Below are 20,397 nucleotides of genomic sequence, written 5' to 3'. Positions count from 1 at the left end.
ATTATTAATAACGCAAGCGCCTATCACCCGTTAACCCGGGGCACTTACTGGCCACTCTGTTAAATAAATAATTATTAATTTCACAAGTGATTAACACCTTATGTCACGAAGCACTTTCTGGCCACTCTGTTAAACGAATAATTATTAGAAACACAAGCGCCTATCACCTTATGACCCGGGGCTCTTACTGGGCACTCTGTTAAATAAATAATTATTAATAACACAAGCCTCTATCACCTCATAACCCGAGGCGCTTACTGGGCACTCTGTTAAATAAATAATTATAAATAACACAAGTGATTATCACCTAATGACACAAAGCGCTTTCTAGCCACTTTGTAAAACAAATAATTATTAATAACACAATCGCCTATCACCTCATGACCCGGGGCTCTTTCTGGCTACTCTGTTAAAATGAATAATTATTAATAACACAAGCACCTATCACCTTATGACCATGGGCACTTACTGACCACTCTGTTAAAAAAATAATTGTTACTAACAACAGCGCCTATCACCCGATGACCCGGGGCACTTACTGGCCACTGTGTTGAATAAATAATTATTAATAACACAAGCGCCATTACCCAATGACTCAGGGCGCTAACTGGCCACCCTGTTAAATAAATAATTATAAATAACACAAGTAAATATCACCTAATGACACAGAGCGCTTTCTGGCCACTCTGTAAAACAAATAATTATTAATAACACAAGCGCCTATCACCTCATGACCCAGGGCGCTATATGGCCACTCTGTTAAATAAATATTTAATTATTACACAAGTGCCTATCACCTAAAGACACGGGGCACTCACTCGCCACTCTCTAAAATAAATAATTATTAATAACACAAGCGCCTATCCTCTCATGACCCAGGGCGCTTACTGGCTACTCTGTAAAATGAATAATTATTAATAACACAAGTGCCTATCACCTAATAACACGGGTCGCTTACTGTCCACTCTGTTAAATAAATAATTATTAATAACACAAGCGCCTATCACCTGATAACCCGGGGCACTTACTGGCTATTTTGTTGAATAAATAATTATAAATAACACAAGTGATTATCACCTAATGACACGCAGCGCTTTCTGGCCACTTTGTAAAACAAATAATTATTAATAACACAAGCGTTTATTACCTCATGACCCGGGGCTCTTACTGGCTACTCTGTTAAAAATGAATAATTAATAATAACACAAGCGCCTATCACCTTATAACCATAGGCGCTTACTGACCACTCAGTTAAATAAATAATTGTTAATAAAAACAGCGCCTTTCACCCGATAACCCGGGACACTTACTAAGCACTCTGTTAAATAAATAATTATTAATAACACAAGCGCCTATCACCCGATAACCCAAAGCACTTGCTGGCCATTCAGTTAAATAAATAATTATTAATAACACAAGTATTTATCACCTAATGACCCGAAGGCGCTTACTGGCCACTCTGTTGAATAAATAATTATTAATAACACAAGTTCCGATTACCCAATGACACGGAGCGCTTACTGGCCACTCTGTTAAATAAATAATTATTAATAACACAAGTTCCGATTACCTAATGACACGGAGCGCTTACTGGCCACTTTGTTAAATAAATAATTATTAATAACACAAGTTCCGATTACCTAATGACACGGAGCGCTTACTGGCCACTCTGTTAAATAAATAATTATTAATAACACAAGTGCCTATCACCTCATGACCCAGGGCGCTAAATGGCCACTCTGTTGAATAAATAATTAATTATTACACAAGTGCCTATCACCTTATGACACGGGTCACTTACTGGCCACTTTCTAAAATAGATAATTATTAATAACACAAGCGCCTATCACCTCATAACCCAGAGTGCTTACTGGCTACTCTGTTAAATAAATAATTATTTATGACACAAGCTCCTATCACCGAATGACCCGGAGCGCTTACTGGCCACTATGTAAAATGAATAATTATTTATGACACAAGCTCCTATCACCTCATGACCCAGGGTGCTTACTGGCTACTCTGTAAAATAAATAATTATTAATAACATAAGTACCTATCACCAAATGTCACAAGGCGCTTACTGGCTACCCTGAAAAATAAATAATTATTAATAACACAAGCGTCTATCACCTCATAACCCGAGGCGCTTACTGACTACTCTGTTAAATGAATAATTATTAAAAACACAAGTTCCGTTCACCTAATGACATGGAGCACTTACTGGCTACTCTGTTAAATAAATAATTATTAATAACACAAGCGCCTATCACCCGATAACCCGGGGAATTTATGGCCACTCTGTTAAATAAATGATGAATAATAACACAAGCGCCTATCACCCAATGACCCAGAGGCGCTTACTGGCCATTTTGTTGAATAAATAGTTATTAACAACACAAGTGTCTATTACCTAATGACACGGGGCGCTTACTGGCCACTTTGTTAAATAAATAATTATTAATAACACAAGTTCCGATTACCTAATGACACGGAGCGCTTACTGGCCACTCTGTTAAATAAATAATTATTAATAACACAAGTGCCTATCACCTCATGACCCAGGGCGCTAAATGGCCACTCTGTTGAATAAATAATTAATTATTACACAAGTGCCTATCACCTTATGACACGGGTCACTTACTGGCCACTTTCTAAAATAGATAATTATTAATAACACAAGCGCCTATCACCTCATAACCCAGGGTGCTTACTGGCTACTTTGTTAAATAAATAATTATTTATGACACAAGCTCCTATCACCGAATGACCCGGAGCGCTTACTGGCCACTATGTAAAATGAATAATTATTTATGACACAAGCTCCTATCACCTCATGACCCAGGGTGCTTACTGGCTACTCTGTAAAATAAATAATTATTAATAACATAAGTACCTATCACCAAATGTCACAAGGCGCTTACTGGCTACCCTGAAAAATAAATAATTATTAATAACACAAGCGTCTATCACCTCATAACCCGAGGCGCTTACTGACTACTCTGTTAAATGAATAATTATTAAAAACACAAGTTCCGTTCACCTAATGACATGGAGCACTTACTGGCTACTCTGTTAAATAAATAATTATTAATAACACAAGCGCCTATCACCCGATAACCCGAGGAACTTACTGGCCACTCTGTTAAATGAATAATAAATAATAACACAAGCGCCTATCACCCGATGACCCAGGACACTTACTAACTACTCTGTTGAATAAATAATTATTAATAACACAAGTCTCTATCACCTCATAAACCGAGGCGCTTACTGGGCACTCTGTTGAATGAATAATTATAAATAACACAAGTGATTATCACCTAATGACACGAAGCGCTTTCTGGCTACTCTGTAAAACAAATAATTATTAATAACACAAGCGCCTATCACCTCATGACCCGGGGCTTTTACTGGCTACTCTGTTAAAATGAATAATTATTAATAACAAAAGCGCCTATCACCCAATGACTTAAAGGCGCTTACTGGCCATTTTGTTAAATAAATAGTTATTAATAACACAAGTGCCTATCACCAAATGACCCAAAGGCGCTTACTGGCCACTCTGTTAAATAAATAATTAATAATAATACAAGCTTCCAACACCCAATAACCCAGGGCACTTACTGGCCACTATGTTGAATAAATAATTATTAATTTCACAAGTGATGAACACCTTATGACACGAAGCACTTTCTGGCCACTCTGTAAAACGAATTATTATTAATAACACAAGCGCCTATCACCTTATGACCCGGGGCTCTTACTGGGCACTCTGTTGAAGAAATAATTATTAATAACACAAGCCTCTATCACCTCATAACCCGAAGCGCTTACTGGGCACTCTGTTGAATAAATAATTATTAATAACACAAGCGTTTATCACCTTATGACCCGGGGCTCTTACTGGCTACTCTGTTAAAATGAATAATTATTAATAACAAAAGCGCCTATCACCCAATGACTTAAAGGCGCTTACTGGCCATTTTGTTAAATAAATAGTTATTAATAACACAAGTGCCTATCACCGAATGACCCAAAGGCGCTTACTGGCCACTCTGTTAAATAAATAATTTATAATAATACAAGCTTCCAACACCCGATAACCCAGGGCACTTACTGTCCACTATGTTGAATAAATAATTATTAATTTCACAAGTGATTAACACCTTATGACACGAAGCACTTTCTGGCCACTCTGTAAAACGAATTATTATTAATAACACAAGCGCCTATCACCTTATGACCCAGGACACGTACTAACTACTCTGTTAAATAAATAATTATTAATAACACAAGCCACTATCACCTCATTACCCGAGGCGCTTACTGGCCACTCTGTTGAATGAATAATTATTAATAACACAAGCGCCTATCACCCAATGACCCAGCGCGCTTACTTGCCACCCTGTTAAATTAATAACTATAAATAACACAAGTGATTATCACCTAATGACACGCATAGCTTTCTGGCTACTCTGTAAAACAAATAATTATTAATAACACAAGCGCTTATCACCTCTTGACCCGGGGCTCTTACTGGCTACTCTGTTAAAAATAAATAATTAATAATAACACAAGCGCCTATTACCTTATGACCATGGGCGCTTACTGACCACTCTGTTAAATAAATAATTGTTGATAACAACAGCGCCTTTCACCCGATGACCCGGGACACTTACTAACCACTCTGTTAAATAAATAATTATTAATAACACAAGCGCCTATCACCCGATAACCCGGGGCACTTACTGGCTACTCTGTTAAATAAATAATTAATAATTACACAAGTAATTATCACCTTATGACCCGAAGGCGCTTACTGGCCACTCTGTTGAATAAATATTTAATTATTACACAAGTGCCTATCACCTTAAGACACGGGGCACTCACTCGCCACTCTCTAAAATAAATGATTATTAATAACACAAGCGCCTATCACCTCATGACTTAGGAAGCTTACTGGCTACTCTGTAAAATGAATAATTATTAATAACACAAGTGCCTATCATCTAATGACACGGGTCGCTTACTGTTCACTCTGTTAAACAAATAATTAATAATAACACAAGCGCCTATCACCTGATAACCCGGGGAACTTACTGGGCACTCTGTTAAATAAATAATTATTAATAACACAAGCCTCTATCACCTCATAACCCGAGGCGCTTACTGGGCACTCTGTTAAATAAATAATTATTAATAACACAAGCGCCTATCACCCAATAACCCAGGGCGCTTACTGGCCTTCCTGTTAAATAAATAATTATAAATAACACAAGTGATTATCACCTAATGACACAAAGCGCTTTCTAGCCAATCTGTAAAACAAATAATTATTAATAACACAAGCGCCTATCACCTCATGACCCGGGGCTCTTTCTAGGTACTCTGTTAAAATGAATAATTATCAATAACACAAGTGCCTATCACTTAATAACATGGGGCGCTTACTGGCCACTCTGTTAAATAAATGATTATTAATAACACAAGCACTTATTACCTCATGACCATGGGCGCTTACTGACCACTCTGTTAAAAAAATAATTGTTACTAACAACAGCGCCTTTCACTCAATGACCCGGGACACTTACTAACCACTCTGTTAAATAAATAATTATTAATAACACAAGCGCCTATCACCCGATAACCCGGGGCACTTAATGGCCACTCTGTTAAATAAATAATTATAAATTACACAAGTAATTATCACCTAATGACCCGAAGGCGCTTACTGGCCACTCTGTTAAATAAATAATTATTAATAACACAAGTGCCTATCACCTAATAACACGGGTCGCTTACTGTCCACTCTGTTAAATAAATAATTATTAATAACACAAATACCTATCACCTGATAACCCGGGGCACTTACTGGCCACCCTGTTAAATTAATAATTATAAATAACACAAGTGATTATCACCTAATGACACGCAGCGCTTTCTGGCCACTTTGTAAAACAAATAATTATTAAAAACACGAGCGCCTATCACCTCATGACCCGGGGCTCTTACTGGCTACTCTGTTAAAAATGAATAATTAATAATAACACAAGTGCCTATCACCTTATAACCTTAGGCGCTTACTGACCACTCAGTTGAATAAATAATTGTTAATAACAACAGCGCCTTTCACTCGATGACCCGGAACACTTACTAACCACTCTGTTAAATAAATAATTATTAATAACACAAGCGCCTATCACCCGATAATCCGGGGCACTTACTGGCCATTCAGTTAAATAAATAATTATTAATAACACAAGTAATTATCACCTTATGACCCAAAGGCGCTTACTGGCCACTCTGTTGAATAAATAATTGTTAATAACAACAGCGCCTTTCACTCGATGACCCGGGACACTTACTAACCACTCTGTTAAATAAATAATTATAAATTACACAAGTAATTATCACCTTATGACCCGAAGGCGCTTACTGGCCACTCTGTTAAATAAATAATTATTAATAACACAAGTTCCGATTACCTAATGACACGGAGCGCTTACTGGCCACTCTGTTAAATAAATAGCTATTAATAACACAAGCGCCTATCACCCAATTACCCAGGGCGCTTACTGGCCACTTTGTTAAATAAATAATCATTAGTAGCACAAGCGCCTATCACCCGATAACCCAGGGAACTTACTGGCCACTCAGTTAAATAAATAATGAATAATAACACTAGCGCCTATTACCTAAAGACCCAAAGGCGCTTACTGACATCTCTGTTAAATAAATAATTATTAATCAAACAAGTGCCTATCACCTAATGTCACAAGGCGCTCACTGGCTTCTCGAAAAATAAATAATTATTGATAACACAAGCGCCTATCACCTCATGACCCAGGGCGCTTACTAGCCACCCTGTTAAATAAATAATGGATAATAACACAAGCGCCTATCACCGAATGACCCAAAGGCGCTTACTGGCCACTCTGTTAAATAAATAATTATCAATAATACAAGCGCCGATCACCCGATAACCCAGGGCAATTACTAGCTACTATGTTAAATAAATAATTATTAATTAAAGAAGTGCCTATCACCTAATGTTACAAGGCGCTTACTGGCTACTCTTAAAAATAAATAATTATTAATAACACAAGCGCCTATCACCTCATGACCCAGGGCGCTTACAAGCCACTCTGTTAAATAAATAATTATTTATAACACAAGCTCCTATCACCTCATGACCCGGGGCTCTTACTGGCTACTCTGTTCAAAATGAATACTTATTTTTAACACAAGCACCCATCACCCGATGACCCAGGACACTTACTAGCCACTCTGTTAAATAAATAATTATTAATAACACAAGCGTCTATCACCCCATAACCCAAGGCGCTTTCTGACCGCTCTGTTAAATAAATAATTATTAAAAACACAAGCGCCTATCACCCAATGATTCAGGGCGCTTACTAGCCACCCTGTTACATGAATGATGGATAATAACACAAGCGCCTATCACCTCATGACCATGGGCGCTTACTAACCACTCTGTTAAAAAGATAATTGTTACTAACAACAGCGCCTATCACCCAATCACCCAGGACACTTACTAACTACTCTGTTAAATAAATAATTATAAATAACACAAGTGATTATCACCTAATGACACGGAGCGCTTACTGGCCACTCTGTAAAACAAATAATTATTAATAACACAAGCGCCTATCACCTTATGACCCGGAGCTCTTACTGGCTACTCTGTTAAAATGAATAATTATTAATAACACAAGTGCCTATCACCTAATGACACGAAGCGCTTTCTGGCCACTCTGTGAAACGAATAATTAATAATAACACAAGCGCCTATCAGCTCATGACCCGGGGCTCTTACTGGCTACTCTGTTAAATGAGTAATTATATATAACACTAGCGCCCATCCCCTCATGACCATGGGCGCTTACTGACCACTCTGTTGAAAAAATAATTGTTACTAACAACAGCGCCTATCACCCGATGACCCAGGACACTTACTAACTACTCTGTTAAATAAATAATTATTAATAACACAAGCAACTATCACCTCATTACCCGAGGCGCTTACTGGCCACTCTGTTGAATGAATAATTATTAATAACACAAGCGCCTATCATCTCATGACCCGGGGCTCTTACTAGCTACTCTGTTAAAAATGAATAATTAATAATATTACAAGTGCCTATCACCTTATGACCATGGGCGCTTCCTGACCACTCTGTTGAATAAATTATTATTAATAACACATGTTCCGATTACCTAATGACACGGAGCGCTTACTGTTTACTCTGTTAAACAAATAATTAATAATAACACAAGCGCCTATCACCTGATAACCCGGGGCACTTACTGGCTACTCAGTTAAATAAATAATTAATAATTACACAAGTGATTAACATCTTATGACACAGAGCGCTTTCTGGCCACTCTGTAAAACGAATAATTATTAATAACACAAGCGCCTATCACCTCATGACCCAGGGCTCTTACTGGCTACTCTGTTAAATGAATAATTATAAATAACACAAGCGCCTATCACCTTATGACCATAAGCGCTTACTGACCACTTTGTTGAAAAAATAATTGTTACTAACAACAGCGCCTATCACCCGATGACCCAGAAAACTTACTAACTACTCTGTTAAATAAATAATTAATAATAACACAAGCCTCTATCACCTTATAACCCGAGGCGCTTACTCGTCACTCTGTTGAATAAATAATTATTAATAACACAAGCGCCTATCATCTCATGACCCGGGGCTCTTACTAGCTACTCTGTTAAAAATAAATAATTAATATTAACACAAGCGCCTATCACCTTATGACCATAGGCGCTTCCTGACCACTCTGTTGAATAAATAATTGTTAATAACAACAGCGCCTTTCTCCCGATAACCCGAGACACTTACTAACCACTCTGTTAAATAAATAATTATTAATAACACAAGCCTCTATCACCTTATAACCCGAGGCGCTTACTCGTCACTCTGTTGAATAAATAATTATTAATAACACAAGCGCCTATCATCTCATGACCCGGGGCTCTTACTAGCTACTCTGTTAAAAATGAATAATGAATAATAACACAAGCGCCTATCACCTTATGACCATAGGCGCTTCCTGACCACTCTGTTGAATAAATAATTGTTAATAACAACAGCGCCTTTCTCCTGATAACCCGAGACACTTACTGGCCACTCTTTCAAATAAATAATTATTTATAACACAAGCTCCTATTACCGAATGACCCGGAGCGCTTACTGGCCACTATGTAAAATGAATAATTATTAATAACACATGTTCCGATTACCTAATGACACGGAGCGCTTACAAGCCACTCTGTTATATAAATAATTAATAATAACACAAGCGCCTATCACCCGATAACCCGGGGAATTTATGGCCACTTTGTTAAATAAATGATGAATAATAACACAAGCTCCTATCACCCAATGACCCAAAGGCGCTTACTGGCCATTTTGAAGAATAAATAATTATTAATAACACAAGCGCCCATCACCTCATGACCCAGGGCGCTTACTGGCCACTCTGTTAAATAAATAATTATTTATAACACAAGCTCCTATCACCGAATGACCCGGAGCGCTTACTGGCCACTATGTAAAATGAATAATTATTAATAACACAAGCGCCTATCACCTCATGACCCTGGGCGCTTACTGGCCACTCTGTTAAATAAATAATTATTTATAACACAAGCTCCTATCACCGAATGACCCGGAGCGCTTACTGGCTACTCTGAAAAATAAATAATTATTAATAACACAAGCGCCTATCACCCAATGACCCAGGGCGTTTACTAGCCACCCTGTTAAATAAATAATGGATAATAACACAAGCGCCTATCACCAAATGACCCAAAGGCGCTTACTGGCCACTCTGTTAAATAAATAATTATTAATAACACAAGCGCCTATCACCTTATGACCCAGGGCGCTAAATGGCCACTCTGTTTAATAAATATTTAATTATATCACAAGTGCCTATCACCAAATGACACGGGGCACTTACTGGCCACTCTCTAAAATGAATAATTATTAATAACACATGCGCCTATCACCGAATGACCCAAAGGCGCTCACTGGCTACTCTGTAAAATAAATAATTATTAATAACACAAGTGCCTATCACCTAATGACACAGGGCGCTTACTGGCCACTCTGTTAATCCAATGATTATAAATAACACAAGCGCCTATCACCTGATAACCCGGGGCACTTACTGGCCACTCTGTTCAATTAAAAATTATTAATTACACAAGTAATTAACACCTTATGACACGAACCGCTTTCTGTTTACTTTGTAAAACGAATAATTATTAATAACACAAGCGCCTATCACCTCATGACCCGGGGCTCTTACTGGCTACTCTGTTAAATGAATGATTATTATTAACACAAGCGCCTATCACCTCATGACCATGGGCGCTTACTAACCACTCTGTTAAAAAAATAATTATAAATAACACAAGTGATTATCACCTAATGACACAGAGCGCTTTCTGGCCACTCTGTAAAACAAATAATTATAAATAACACAAGCGCCTATCACCTCATGACCTTGGGCTGTTACTGGCTACTCTGTTAAAAATAAATAATTTATAATAACACAAGTGCCTATCACCTAATGACAAGGGGCGCTTACTGGCCACTCTGTTAAATAAATAATTATTAATAATACAAGCGCCCATGACCTGATCACCCAGGGCACTTACTGGCCACTATAATAAATAAATAATTATGAATTAAACAAGTGCCTATCACCTAATGTCACAAGGCGCTTACTGGCTACTCTGAAAATAAATAATTATTAATAACACAATTGTCTATCACCTCATAACCCGAGGCGCTTACTCGCCACTCTGTTAAATAAATAATTATTAATAATACAAGCGCCCATCACCCGATAAGCCAGGGCACTTACTAGCGACTATGTTGAATAAACAATTATTAATTAAACAAGTGCCTATCACCCAATGACCCAGGGCGCTTACTGGCCACCCTGTTAAATTAATAATTATAAATAACACAAGTGATTATCACCTAATGACACGCAGCGCTTTCTGGCCACTCTGTAAAACAAATAATTATTTATAACACAAGCGCCTATCACCTCATTACCCGGGGCTCTTACTGGCTACTCTGTTAAAAATGAATAATTAATAATAACACAAGCGCCTATTACCTTATGACCATGGGCGCTTACTGACCACTCTGTTGAATAAATAATTGTTAAAAACAACAGCGCCTTTTACCTGATTACCCGGGACACTTACTAACCACTTTGTAAAACAAATAATTATTAATAACACAAGCGTCTATCACCTTATAACCCGAGGCGCTTACTGACCACTCTGTTAAATTATTAATTATTAATAACACAAGCGCCTATCACCTAATGACCAAGGGCGCTTACTAGCCACCCTGTTAAATAAATAATGGATAATAACACAAGCGCCTATCACCGAATGACCCAAGGGCGCTTACTGGCCACTCTGTTGATTAAATAATTATTAATAATACAAGCACCCATCACCCGATAACCCAGGTCACTTACTGGCCACTCTAATAAATGAATAATAATTAATAATACAAGCGTCCATCACCCGATAACCCAGGGCACTTACTGGCCACTCTGTTAATTAAATAATTATTCATAACACAAGCGCCTATCACCCGATAACCCGGGGCACTTACTGGCCACTCTGTTGAATAAAAAATTATTAAATTCACAAGTGATTAACACCTTATGACACAAAGCCCTTTCTGGCCACTCTGTAAAACGAATAATTATTAATAACACAAGCGCCTATCACCTCATGACCCGGGGCTCTTACTTGCTACTCTGTTAAATGAATAATTATTAATAACACAAGCGCCTATCACCTCATGACCGTGGGCGCTTACTGACCACTCTGTTAAAAAAATTATTGTTACTAACAACAGCGCCTAACACCCGATGACCCAGAACACTTACTTACTACTCTGTTGAATAAATAATTATTAATAACCCAAGCCTCTATCACCTCATAACCCAAGGCGCTTACTGGGCTTTCTGTTAAATAAATAATTATTATTAACACAAGCGCCTATTACTCAATATTCCAGGGCGCTTACTGGCCACCCTGGTAAATAAATAATTATAAATAACACAAGCGCCTATCACCCGATAACCCGAGGAACTTACTGGCCACTCTGTTGAATAAATAATGAATAATAACACAAGCGCCTATCACCCGATAACACAGGACACTTACTAACTACTCTGTTGAATAAATAATCATTAATAACACAAGCCACTATCACCTCATAACCCGAGGCGCTTACTGGGCACTCTGTTGAATAAATAATTATTAATAACACAAGCGCCTATCACCCAATAATCCAGGGCGCTTACTGGCCACCCTGTTAAATAAATAATTGTAAATAACACAAGTGATTATCACACCTAATGACACGAAGCGCTTTCTGGCCACTCTGTAAAACAAATAATTATTAATAACACAAGCGCCTATCACCTCATGACACGGAGCGCTCATTGGCCACTCTGTTAAATAAATAATTAATAATAACACAAGCGCCTATCATCCGATAACCCGGGGAACTTACTGGCCACTCTGTTAAATAAATAATTATTAATAACACAAGCGCCTATCACCCGATAAACCGAGGATCTTACTGGCCACTCTGTTGAATAAATAATGAATAATAACACAAGCGCCTATCACCCGATAACACAGGACACTTAATAACTACTCTGTTGAATAAATAATCATTAATAACACAAGCCACTCTCACCTCATAACCCGAGGCGCTTACTAGGCACTCTGTTGAATAAATAATTAATAATAACACAAGCGCCTATCACCCAATAAACCAGGGCGCTTACTGGCCACCCTGTTAAATAAATAATTATAAATAACACAAGTGATTATCTTCTAATGACACGAAGCGCTTTCTGGCCACTCTGTAAAAAAAATAATTATTAATAACACAAGCGCCTATCACCTCATGACACAGGGCTCTTACTGGCTACTCTGTTAAAATGAATAATTATTGATAACACAAGTGCCTATCACCTAATGACACGGGGCGCTTACTGGCCACTCTGTTAAATAAATAATTATTATTTACACAAGTGATTAACACCTTATGACACGAAGCGCTTTCTGGCCACTCTGTAAAACGAATAATTATTAATAACACAAGCGCTTATCACCTCATGACCCGGGGCTCTGACTGGCTACTCTGTTAAATGAATGATTATTAATAACACAAGCGCCTATCACCTCATAACCATGGGCGCTTACTAACCACTCTGTTAAAAAAATAATTGTTACTAACAACAGCGCCTATTACCCGATGACCCAGGACACTTACTAACTACTCTGTTGATTAAATAATTATTAATAACACAAGCCTCTATCACCTTATAACCCGAGGCGCTTACTGGCCACTCTGTTAAATTAATAATTATCAATGACACAAGTTCCGATTACCTAATGACACGGAGCACTTACTGGCCACTCTGTTAAATAAATAATTATTTATAACATAAGCGCCTATCACCCGATAACTTAAGAAACTTACTGGCCATTTTGTCAAATAAATAATGAATAATAACACAAGCGCCTATCACCCAATGACCCAAAGGCGCTTACTGGCCACTGTGTTAAATAAATAATTCTTAATAATACAAGCGCCCATCACCCGATAACCCAGGGCACTTACTGGCCACTACGTTGAATAAATAATTATTAATTAAAAAAGTGCCTATCACCTAATGTCACAAGGTGCTTACTGGCTACACTGAAAAATAAATAATTATTTATAACACAAGCGTCTATCACCTCATAACCCGAGGCGCTTACTGATGACCACTCTGTTAAATTATTAATTATTAATAACACAAGCGCCTATCACCCGATAACCCGAGGAACTTACTGGCCACTCTGTTGAATAAATAATTATTAATAACACAAGCGCCTATCACCCAATGACCCAGGGCGCTTACTGGCCACCCTGTTAAATTAATAATTATAAATAACACAAGTGATTATCACCTAATGACACGGAGCGCTTTCTGGCCACTCTGTAAAACAAATAATTATTAATAACACAAGCGCCTATCACCTCATGACCTGGGGCTCTTACTGGCTACTCTGTTAAAATGAATAATTATTAATAACACAAGTGCCTATCACCTAATGACACGAAGCGCTTTCTGGCCCCTCTGTAAAACGAATAATTATTAATAACACAAGCGCCTATCACCTCATGACCCGGGGCTCTTACTAGCTATACTCTATTAAATGAATAATTATAAATAACACAAGCGCCTATTACCTCATGACCATGGGCGCTTACTGACCACTCTGTTGAGAAAATAATTGTTACTAACACAACGCCTATCACCCGATGACCCAGGACACTTACTAACTACTCTGTTAAATAAATAATTGTTAATAACACAAGCCTCTATCACCTTATAACCCGAGGCGCTCACTGGCCACTCTGTTAAAAAAATAATTATTAATAACACAAGCGCCTATCACACAATGACCCAGGGCGCTTACTGGCCAGCCTGTTAAATTGATAATTATAAATAACACGGGTGATTATCACCTAATGACACGCAGCGCTTTCTGGCCACTCTGTAAAACAAATAATTATTAATAACACAAGCGCCTATCACCTCATGACCTTGGGCTCTTACTGGCTACTCTGTTAAAAATGAATAATTAATAATAACACAAGTGCCTATCACCTAATGACAAGGGGCGCTTACTGGCCACTCTGATAAATAAATAATTATTAATAATACAAGCGTCCATCACCCGATAATCAAGGGCACTTACTGGCCACTATGTTGAATAAATAATTATTAATAACACAAGCGCCTATCACCCGATAACCTGGGGCACTTACTGGCCACTCTGTTAAATGAATAATTATTAATTACACAAGTAATTATCACCTAATGACCCAAAGGGGCTTACTGGCCACTCTGTTAAATAAGTAATTATTAATAGCACAAGCGCCTATCACCCGATAACCCGGGGAACTTACTGGCCACTCTGTTAAATAAATAATGAATAATAACACTAGCGTCTATCACCCAAAGACCCAAAGGCGCTTACTGGCCATTTCGTTGAAAAAATAGTTATTAATAACACAAGTGCCTATTACCTAATGACACGGGGCGCTTACTGGCCTCTCTGTTGAATAAATAATTATTAATAATACAAGCGCCCATCACCCGATAACCCAGGGCACTTACTGGCCACTATGTTAAATAAATAATTATTAATTAAACAAGTGCCTATCACCTAATGTCACAAGGCGCTTACTGGCTACACTAAAAAATAAATAATTATTAATAACACAAGCGTCTATCACCTTATAACCCGAGGCGCTTACTGACCACTCTGTTAAATTATTAATTAATAATAACACAAGCGCCTATCACCTAATGACCCAGGGCACTTACTAGCCACCCTGTTAAATAAATAATGGATAATAACACAAGCTCCTATCACCGAATGACCCAAAGGCGCTTACTGGCCACTTTGTTGAATGAATAATTATTAATAATACAAGCACCCATCAACCGATAACCCAGGGCACTTACTGGCCACTCTAATTAATGAATAATTATTAATAATACAAGCGTTAATCACCCGATAACCCAGGGCACTTACTGGCCACTCTGTTAAATAAATAATTATTCATAACACAAGCGCCTATCACCCGATAACCCGGGGCACTTACTGGCCACTCTGTTGAATAAATAATTATTAATTTCACAAGTGATTAACACCTTATGACACGAAACCCTTTCTGGCCACTCTGTAAAACGAATAATTAATTATAACACAAGCGCCTATCACCTCATGACCCGGGGCTCTTACTTGCTACTCTGTTAAATGAATAATTATTGATAACACAAGCGCCTATCACCTCATGTCCATGGGTGCTTACTGACCACTCTGTTAAAAACATAATTGTTACTAACAACAGCGTCTAACACCTGATGATCCAGAACACTTACTAACTACTCTGTTGAATAAATAATTATTAATAACACAAGCCTCTATCACCTCATAACCCAAGGCGCTTACTGGGCACTCTGTTAAATAAATAATTATTAATAACACAAGCGCCTATTACCTAATATTCCAGGGCACTTACTGGCCACCCTGTTAAATAAATAATTATAAATAACACAAGTGATTATCACCTAATGACACAAAGCGCTTTCTGGCCACTCTGTAAAACAAATAATTATTAATAACACAAGCGCTTATCATCTCATGACCCGGGGCTCTTACTAGCTACTCTGTTAAATGAATAATTATAAATAACACAAGTTCCGATTACCTAATGACACGGAGCGCTTACTGGCCACTCTGTTAAATAAATAATTAATAATAACACAAGCGCCTATCATCCGATAACCCGGGGAACTCACTGGCCACTCTGTTAAATAAATAATTATTAATTACACAAGTAATTATCACCTAATGACCCGAAGGTGCTTACTGGCCACTCTGTTGAATAAATAATTATTAATAACACAAGTTCCGATTACCTAATGACACGGAGCGCTTACTGGCCACTCTGTTAAATAAATAATTATTAATAACACAAGCGCCTATCACATGATAACCCAAGGAACTTACTGGCCACTCTGTTGAATAAATAATGAATAATAACACAAGCGCCTATCACCCGATAACACAGGACACTTACTAACTACTCTGTTGAATAAATAATCATTAATAACACAAGCCACTATCACCTCATAACCCGAGGCGCTTACTGGGCACTCTGTTAAATAAATAATTATTAATAACACAAGCGCCTATCACCCAATAACCCAGGGCGCTTACTGGCCACCCTGTTAAATGAATAATTATAAATAACACAAGTGATTATCACCTAATGACACGAAGCGCTTTCTGGCCACTCTGTAAAAAAAATAATTATTAATAACACAAGCGCCTATCACCTCATGACCCGGGGCTCTTACTGGCTCCTCTGTTAAATAAATGATTATTATTAACACAAGCGCCTATCACCTCATGACCATGGGCGCTTACTAACCACTCTGTTAAAAAAATAATTGTTACTAACAACAGCGCCTATCACCCGATGACCCAGGACACTTACTAACTACTCTGTTGAATAAATAATTATTAATAACACAAGCCTCTATCACCTTATAACCCGAGGCGCTTACTGGCCACTCTGTTAAATAAATAATTATTAATGACACAAGTTCCGATTACCTAATGACACGGAGCGCTTACTGGCCACTCTGTTAAATAAATAATTATTAATAACACAAATGCCTATCACCCGATAACCCGGGGCACTTACTGGCTACTCTGTTAAATAAATAATTATTAATTACACAAGTAAATATTACCTTATGACCCAAAGGCGCTTACTGGCCACTTTGTTAAATAAATAATTATTAATAACACAAGTTTTGATTACCTAATGACACGGAGCGCTTACTAGCCACTTTGTCAAATAAATAATTATTAATAACACAAGCGCCTATCACCCGATAACCCGGGGCACTTACTGGCTACTCTGTTAAATAAATAATTATTAATTACACAAGTAAATATCACCTTATGACCCAAAGGCGCTTACTGGCCACTTTGTTAAATAAATAATGAATAATAACACAAGCGCCTATTACCTCATGACCCAGGGCTCTTACTGGCTACTCTGTTAAATGAATGATTATACATAACACAAGCGCCTATAACCTCATGACCATGGGCGCTTACTGACCACGCTGTTGAAAAAATAATTGTTACTAACAACAGCGCCTATCACTCGATAACCCAGGGCACTTACTGGCCACTCTGTTAAATAAATAATTATTAATTACACAAGTAATTATCACCTAATGACCCGAAGGCGCTTACTGACCACTCTGTTAAATTATTAATTATTAATAACACAAGCGCCTATCACCCGATAACTTGAGGAACTTACTGGCCATTTTGTTGAATAAATAATTATTAATTAAAAAAGTGCCTATCACCTAATGTCTTAAGGTGCTTACTGGCTACACTGAAAAATAAATAATTATTAATAACACAAGTGCCTATTACCTAATGACAAGGGGCGCTTACTGGCCACTCTGTTAAATAAATAATTATTAATAATACAAGCGCCCATCACCCGATAACCCGGGGAATTTATGGCCACTTTGTTAAATAAATGATGAATAATAACACAAGCTCCTATCACCCAATGACCCAAAGGCGCTTACTGGCCATTTTGTTGAATAAATAATTATTAATAACACAAGCGCCCATCACCTCATGACCCAGGGCGCTTACTGGCCACTCTGTTAAATAAATAATTATTTATAACACAAGCTCCTATCACCGAATAACCCAGGGCGCTTACTGGCCACCCTGTTAAATAAATAATTGTAAATAACACAAGTGATTATCACACCTAATGACACGAAGCGCTTTCTGGCCACTCTGTAAAACAAATAATTATTAATAACACAAGCGCCTATCACCTCATGACACGGAGCGCTTATTGGCCACTCTGTTAAATAAATAATTAATAATAACACAAGCGCCTATCATCCGATAACCCGGGGAACTTACTGGCCACTCTGTTAAATAAATAATTATTAATAACACAAGCGCCTATCACCCGATAAACCGAGGATCTTACTGGCCACTCTGTTGAATAAATAATGAATAATAACACAAGCGCCTATCACCCGATAACACAGGACACTTAATAACTACTCTGTTGAATAAATAATCATTAATAACACAAGCCACTCTCACCTCATAACCCGAGGCGCTTACTAGGCACTCTGTTGAATAAATAATTAATAATAACACAAGCGCCTATCACCCAATAAACCAGGGCGCTTACTGGCCACCCTGTTAAATAAATAATTATAAATAACACAAGTGATTATCTTCTAATGACACGAAGCGCTTTCTGGCCACTCTGTAAAAAAAATAATTATTAATAACACAAGCGCCTATCACCTCATGACACGGGGCTCTTACTGGCTACTCTGTTAAAATGAATAATTATTGATAACACAAGTGCCTATCACCTAATGACACGGGGCGCTTACTGGCCACTCTGTTAAATAAATAATTATTATTTACACAAGTGATTAACACCTTATGACACGAAGCGCTTTCTGGCCACTCTGTAAAACGAATAATTATTAATAACACAAGCGCTTATCACCTCATGACCCGGGGCTCTGACTGGCTACTCTGTTAAATGAATGATTATTAATAACACAAGCGCCTATCACCTCATAACCATGGGCGCTTACTAACCACTCTGTTAAAAAAATAATTGTTACTAACAACAGCGCCTATTACCCGATGACCCAGGACACTTACTAACTACTCTGTTGAATAAATAATTATTAATAACACAAGCCTCTATCACCTTATAACCCGAGGCGCTTACTGGCCACTCTGTTAAATTAATAATTATTAATGACACAAGTTCCGATTACCTAATGACACGGAGCACTTACTGGCCACTCTGTTAAATAAATAATTATTTATAACATAAGCGCCTATCACCCGATAACTTAAGGAACTTACTGGCCATTTTGTCAAATAAATAATGAATAATAACACAAGCGCCTATCACCCAATGACCCAAAGGCGCTTACTGGCCATTTTGTTAAATAATTAGTTATTAATAACACAAGCGCCTATTACCTAATGACAAGGGGCGCTTACTGGCCACTGTGTTAAATAAATAATTCTTAATAATACAAGCGCCCATCACCCGATAACCCAGGGCACTTACTGGCCACTACGTTGAATAAATAATTATTAATTAAAAAAGTGCCTATCACCTAATGTCACAAGGTGCTTACTGGCTAAATAAAAAATAAATAATTATTTATAACACAAGCGTCTATCACCTCATAACCCGAGGCGCTTACTGATGACCACTCTGTTAAATTATTAATTATTAATAACACAAGCGCCTATCACCCGATAACCCGAGGAACTTACTGGCCACTCTGTTGAATAAATAATTATTAATAACACAAGCGCCTATCACCCAATAACCCAGGGCGCTTACTGGCCACCCTGTTAAATTAATAATTATAAATAACACAAGTGATTATCACCTAATGACACGGAGCGCTTTCTGGCCACTCTGTAAAACAAATAATTATTAATAACACAAGCGCCTATCACCTCATGACCTGGGGCTCTTACTGGCTACTCTGTTAAAATAAATAATTATTAATAACACAAGTGCCTATCACCTAATGACACGAAGCGCTTTCTGGCCCCTCTGTAAAACGAATAATTATTAATAACACAAGCGCCTATCACCTCATGACCCG

This window comes from Copidosoma floridanum, unplaced genomic scaffold, assembly GCF_036245765.1.
Source record: "Copidosoma floridanum isolate Cflo_tuat_1 unplaced genomic scaffold, Cflo_Japanese_pri ptg000040l, whole genome shotgun sequence".
Classification (NCBI taxonomy): Eukaryota; Metazoa; Arthropoda; class Insecta; order Hymenoptera; family Encyrtidae; genus Copidosoma; species Copidosoma floridanum.
The sequence above is the reverse complement of the archived record's forward strand: the minus strand, read 5'-3'. Positions refer to the sequence as shown.